We start from the raw sequence: 7,149 nt of genomic DNA on the forward strand, positions 1-7,149 counted from the left end.
CTGAGGCACCAGCATTTAACCAGGGCTCCCTATCCTTAACAAATCTTCCTGAGAAGATCCTGCAGTAAATTCACATTAGGGTCACTACAAATTGGAAATGACCCGAAGGTACTGAACAACCAAGTGTTTTTGGACAACAATAGCCACTGTATTGCCACTGTATTCTGCTCTGGTCAGGCCCCACCTGGAATATTGTGTCCAGTTCTGGGCACCACAATTCAAAAAGGACATTGAGAAACTGGAGCCATGTGTCCAAAGGACAACGACTAAATTGGTGAAGGGTCTGGAAACCATGCCCTATGAGGAACGACTCAGGGAGCTGGGGATGTTTAGCCTGGAGAAGAGAAGGTTAAGAGGTGATATGATAGCCCTGTTTAAATATTTGAAAGGATGTCATATTGAGGAGGGAGCAAGCTTGTTTTCTGCTGCTCCAGAGAACAGAACCCGGAATGATGGATGCAAGCTACAGGAAAAGAGATTCCACCTCAACATTAGGAAGAACTTCCTGACAGTAATGGCTGTTCGACAGTGGAACAAACTCCTTCCTCAGAGTGTAGTGGCGTCTCCTTCCTTGGAGGTCTTTAAACAGAGGCTGGATGGTCATCTGTCAATGGGGATGCTTTGATTTGGATTTCCTGCATGGCAGAATGGGGTTGGACTTGATGGCCCATGTGGTCTCTTCCAACACTATGATTCTATGAACTGACTATCTCAAAAAAAGGTGGACTTTTCTTCATTGGAAATTTCGAAACCAAGGTTGGAGGATCTCCTCCCAGATGTGCTTCCATTGACGATTCCTGCAATGGCATGGGGATGGATTATATGGCCCTTGGGTTCCCATCTAATCTTGTTGTCCCTTCCTTCCCTTAACCCCCCCCCCCCCCCCAATATTCACTCAGTGCTCCATAAAAAAGGACGCTGGCCCCTTGATGTCATGGGACTGAAATCAGAGCACTGCTGGGAAGTTTGCTGACAGCTGTTTCTTCCAGCAACTACAGGAACAGCGCTTCAATGTGTGTCTGCATGTGTGTTTGTTTTAAAAGAAGATGCACGGCGTCAGCGGCTGCAGGGACCGTATCTCTACAGGGCGGTTGTCTTTTGTGCAAAGAAGTCTGAGATGAATATTAAACAGTTGGGGTGAATGGCAGTGAAAGACTATATTCCAAAAATAAAATGTTACTGTACTCTGCCATGGAAAATGTAATTATTTCACAGTCCTCCTGGATCCACCGCCTTTTTTAATCAACGGTGACATCCTGATAAAGCCTAATTGTTATTCTACTGCAACCTGTGATAAACATCCAAAGAAAAGGTTTCCCAAGATGGAAAAGAGACTACATGAGAGCCTTATGGAGATGCCATTGCCACCAGCTGGGCCTCTTTCCTCAGGTGAAACAGCTACCAGCCAGTTCTCCAGGCCACAGAAGAGGGAAAACTACACAGCTCAGCTGAGGGATCAACAATTCCTCCAGTTCTTGCTTTCACTGAGATGTTCATTGAGCTGCAAGTCAATCATGTGCACATTTGATGCAGAATAAATCCTGTTACCACATTTTTCCTGCACGAAACCAGCATTTTTTGCATGGAAAAAACAATATTTCTGTATGAGAAATACTATTTTCTACCAACCAGCTAAAACAGTGAAGGGTCAATGAAAAGAGACTTAGGGAGCTGGGTATGTTTAACCTGGTGAGTAGGAGGCTCTGGGGTGGCAGAAGCGCCTCACCTCCAACTCTGGCTGTTGAAAAGAGGAAGGAGTATTAAGAAAGGATCTCTTCTGAACATCCATTATATTAGGTACTCCACTTCCTTTACTGAACTCTGAAAGAGGCTTTCTTCTCGCAAGGGATTAAGAATGCAAATCCTTGTTAATTTTGTTTGCATAGGCAAGAATGAATAATTTATTAAACTTTCTGCCTGCTGTGAGGAAGTGCTCAAAATGTCTTCAAAGTCTTTTGGATGTTTGGGTGGAAAGGAGACCAAAATGGCTTTTTAATGCAGAAAACATAATCTTCTATGCAAGAAACAGCTTTTTTTGTTCAGAAAACATGAAAGCAGAAAGGAAAACAACAACATCTTTTTTCTTACCCTCATTGAGAAAGAGTGTTTCTGCAGAACAAAATACCCAGAAAATAATTATCAGGATTATAAATCACTAGGAACATATGAAATACCAGAAGTGCGGCTTCAGGTTACAGAACCATAGAATCATAGAATCATATAGTTGGAAGAGAACGCAAGGGCCCTGATCCAGTCCAACCCCATTCTGCCATGCAGGAAATCACACTCAAAGCATCCCTGACAGATGGCCATCCAGCCTCTGCTTAAAGACCTCCAAGGAAGGAGACTCCACTACACTCCGAGGAAGGAGTTTGTTCCACTGTCGGACAGCCCTTACTGTCAAGAATGTTCCTCCTAATCCTCCTAACCAGAATCTAATTAACATTTTTCAACCAATATGGAAAACAAAGCAATGGCCTTCAGATTGGAAACATTCGATATACATTCCAGTTCCTCAAGAAGGGGAACACTACGGATTGTAGTAAATTCAGGACCATTGTATTAATATCCATTATCTATGATTTTATGATTGTATCCCACAGAAGCAAAGTGATGCTCAAAATTCTTCAACAAAGTCTTTTTACCTCATATAGAGCCAGAAATGTCAGCTGTCTAAGCTTGGTTCAGAAAAGGAAGAGGTACTAGGGATCATATTGCAAACCTTTGTTGGATAATGAATTGCACCAAAGAGTTCCAGAAAAAAAAACCAGCCTGTGATTTATAGATTATAGCAAAGCTTTTAATTGTGTAGACAATGAAAAACTATGGCTCACCCTTAAAGAAATGGGTGTGCCATGACATTGGGTTGTCCTCAGACATAGCCTCTATTCAGGACAAGAAGTTACCATCAGCACAGAATACAGAGAAACAGAATGGTTTCCAATTGGCAAGGAGGTCAGGTAAGGCTGCATTTCACCATCCTATTTGTTTAACTTATATGCCAAACATGTCATACATAAAGCAGGATTAGACTCAGAGGAAGGAGGTGTGAAAACTGGAGGAAGGAGCATCAACAATTTAAGAAATGCAGATTGTGCCATACTAGCAGAAAATAGCAAAGACTTGGAACACTTACAGAGAAAGTCAAGGAAGAAGATTCAAAGGCAGGTTTACAGTTGAACATCAAGAAAAGTTTTAAAAATGACTACAGATGGTTCACGTATCTTTAAAGCAGACAATGAAGACATTGAAATAGTTAAAGATTTTTCTTACATTGGTTCAGTGGAGACTGCAATAAAAAAAACCCAGGAAAAGGCTAGGCCTTGGAAGGGCAGCTAGGAAGCAATTAGTGAAAAGATGTATCATTGAATACTAAAGTTAGGATTATCCATGCCATTGTATTTCCCATTTCTGTGTACTGCTGTGAAAGGTGGACAGTGAAGAAAGCTGGTAGGCAGAAAAGAAATCCATCTGAAATGTGGTGCTGAAGAAGAGCTCTCCCAGATATCGTGGGCTGTTAAAAATCACATTTATTCAGGATATGTATACCCCACTCTTCAGCCACAAAGGATTTCTGAGCATTTAGAGAGTGTTAATTTGACAGTACCCTGCCCTCAGCCTTACAGTCGATAAAAATCATGACACAAAAGGAGAAGGGAATGGCAGGGACAAGGGGATCAGGTCCAGCAGATACTACTGGTTCTTCTCTCCCTCCAAGGCCAGGATGGTAGCAGATTAAGATGGAGGGAGGGCCTTTAATCTTCCCGTAGTCCTGGGCATGCTAGAGCTATGCCCGCCTCTCCTTCCAAGGCCAGGGCAGGTGGCAGTTAAAATGACTACTAGAGAGAATCAATTTATATTCTGCTTAATCTCAGGGAATCCAAGTGGATTACAGAAGTAAAACCCCCAACCCTCCCCAACAACAACAACAATTATTTTTACCCACTTCTCTCCATGCATCAGGATGGGGAGAACAATTTGCAGACATACTATATCAGCTAAAACACTATTGTTGTTGTTGTTGTTGTTGTTGTTGTTGTAGTTATGGCAGTTAAGAACTATTCTAGAGTCCCAGTCTGACAGTTGAGGCACTCCTGTGGCTCTCCGCTCCTTGCAGACAGTGGCTGCCTGCCCATAACAGTCTATTGTGGCTCTACAGAGCACCAGAGCAACTCAGAAAGAGGTGCTGCAGCCCACTGTCCTCCAGAACTGTATTTGGGTATTTCCTTTTCTCATTTTATTCCAAAGCTGCCTGACTGTTTCAGAATGCTTCTCTGCTTTGGTTCTTTAATAAATGTATGGAATTGGAAATGAGGATCGACGTACTCTCTTGCCTAGTCTGAGAGTTGATTTCATCCATATAAAGGCACCTCTTCTTTCTCATAAGTGTGTATGTCTGGTTTCTTGTTCATCCAAGAGAAAAATACTCAATAGCTGGAATCCTGTCTTTTGTTGTTGTTTTGTAACTTCTGACAAATTCCCTTATTGAAACAGCCAGACAATTTTATATAATGCAAACATATTTCATTCATGGTTATAGAGACAGAGTTGCACATCCCTTGAACATCGTGCATGCATATTCACTCCATGTGGATTCACCTTATGCACTGTGGATGGATGCACATGTACATTGGGTTGTGCAGTTGGTTGTACATGCATTACCTTGGTCCAATTGTTCAACAACCAATGAGTAAGGAGATTTCTGCTATGCAACTTCAATGTGGGATCTTGGCCAACATCAGTGCAGGATCATGGCCTTAAAGTGCGTGTCATTCTTCACTAATTTCATTCTTAAAGGAAGCAATGAGTAATTCTAGAAATGTTCTTCCTGCTCAGAGAAAGATTTTCAGTTTTTCAGAGATATTTGCAATTTTTTTTACTTATTTGTACAAATTTCATTCATCAGGTTTTTTTGTGCAGAAAACATTTTCAGAACAGAAAATACTTTTTTCTATGCAGAAATATTATTTCTGCAAAAAAAAAAGAGAGGGGGGGCCCCTGTTTTCCACAGATGAGTCCCAATGAGTCCCGAATTGTAAAAATTATTATATCTGGTCAGTTTTTAACTTGTTTGTTTGTTGTTGTTGTTTGTTCTGGTTTTTAAATATTGCATTGGATTTAATACTTTTTTAAGAAGGGGAGGGTACCAGGGATTTTATATGCTTTGTATTTTTAACTTTGATAGCCGCCCCAATTGTTCTCAGAGGGGTGGGATACAAATACATTTGTTGTTGTTGTTGTTGTTGTTGTTGTTGTTATATGTTCCCCATTACGGTAGCACTGGAGGAATATTTTGTGAAATCATGCATCAGATACTTTCAAATAATCTTTCCAGCTCCAGTGGCTAGTAATTCTCTCTTCAAAGAAAAGGCCAAGTTTGCCTTGCGACTGGAAAGGCGCAGACGCTCCAGCGTCTCTCACAGCTCATTTTAAAAAATGCAATGTTTATTAAATTGAAGCTTGCAACGTAAAATAAGAAGTGTGGAGTTAGCGCAGATCACACTGACTTTGTTCTGATGAAGCGTACAAATGAGTGTCAGCAAACTCCTTAAAAAGCCAGAGGTTCAGAAGAAGAGTTCAAGTGTTCATATTGCACATAGAAAAGCTGAATATGGCTCCCTGAAGAGTTTCTGAAGGCTCAGGGTTCAACTAAATGGATTATTCCAAGTGTCCAAGAGTGTCTGTGAAAGTTTTGTCTGGCCGGATCTTTCGTTGCACAGAAATGAAAAATAGACTTAAACCAGGCTGAACTGGACTATCATTGTTTGTAGCTGAATTTACCTGGTTTATGAGCTTTTCTCCAAGAGTTCACCATAACGGACAAAGGGAAGACTTCGGGGTGACATGACTGACCCCTTTAAATATCTCAAGGACATCCTTAGAGAGGAGGAAGCAGGTTCATTCTCTGCTGCCCCAGAGCAGAGGACCAGGTCTGATGCTATGAAGTTACAGGAAGGTAGCTTTTGATTGAATGTGAGAAGGAACTGCTTAACAGTAAGAGGAGTTGAGCAATGGGACCAACTGTCTAAAGAGGCAGTGGAAAGAGGCTGGACATCTCCCTTTTGCAGGTGCTCTAACTAGAGATCCTGCAAAGAGCAGTCAGTTGGATGCAATGGCCCACAAGGCCCTTTCCAACTCCATTCTGTATCTCTATGATCCTTGACATTCTACCTTTGGAAACTTTGGGTTTCATAGAATCCTAAAATCACTGAGTTGGAAGGGGCCACAAAGAGCACCTAGTTCAACTCCCCAGCAATTCAGGAACCCACAATTAAAGTTGTTTCAAGTCTTCCAAAGATGGAGAGACCACCACTGCCTGAGACAGTCTATTTGTCCTTGTTTGTTGTTTCAACTTTAAATATGCTTAATAATAATAATAATAATACAATTTATTTATATTCCACCTTTTCCGTCGGAATCAAGGTGGATTACAAGTAAAGGCAACAGAAAAATACAAAAATATACCCCCCCCCAATTACATCACAATAATATAACAATAGAATAGAATAGAATAATAAAATCCTCAAGGCCTCGCAAATTCCTCACTTGCCTGGAAGACAATTTCATGGTCCAAAAGGTGGAAGAGGCAACAAGGGGGTCAGCTATTTTAGATCTGATCCTAACCAACAAGGATGACTTGGTTAATGGGGTGCAAGTGGTGGGATCATTAGGTGGAAGTGACCATGTTCTCCTGGAGTTTGTAATACAGTGGAAAGGAGATGGCAGGCAGAGTCAGACACGCATCCTAGACTTTAGGAGAGCGGATTTCAGTAAACTTACAGAAGTATTGAGGGCGATTCCATGGTCAGAAATACTAAAAGATAAAGGAGTTCAGGACGGATGGGACTTTCTCAAAAGGGAGATACTGAAGGCACAATTTCAAACAGTTCCAGTGAGAAAGAAAAACGGGAGGTGTCTCAAGAAACCAGGATGGATGACTAAGGAACTTTCAACCGAGATGAGTTTGAAACGGAAGATGTATAAGAAATGGAAAAGGGGGGAAATCATGAAAAAGGAATTCAAAGAAATAGCAGGCATGTGTAGGGGTAAAGTCAGAAAAGCTAAAGCGCAGAATGAACTCAGGCTTGCTAGAGAGGTTAAGAACAATAAAAAGGGCTTTTTGGATATGTCCACAGCAAAAGGAAGAAG

Source organism: Sceloporus undulatus, chromosome 1 (assembly GCF_019175285.1).
Source record: "Sceloporus undulatus isolate JIND9_A2432 ecotype Alabama chromosome 1, SceUnd_v1.1, whole genome shotgun sequence".
NCBI classification, from domain to species: domain Eukaryota; kingdom Metazoa; phylum Chordata; class Lepidosauria; order Squamata; family Phrynosomatidae; genus Sceloporus; species Sceloporus undulatus.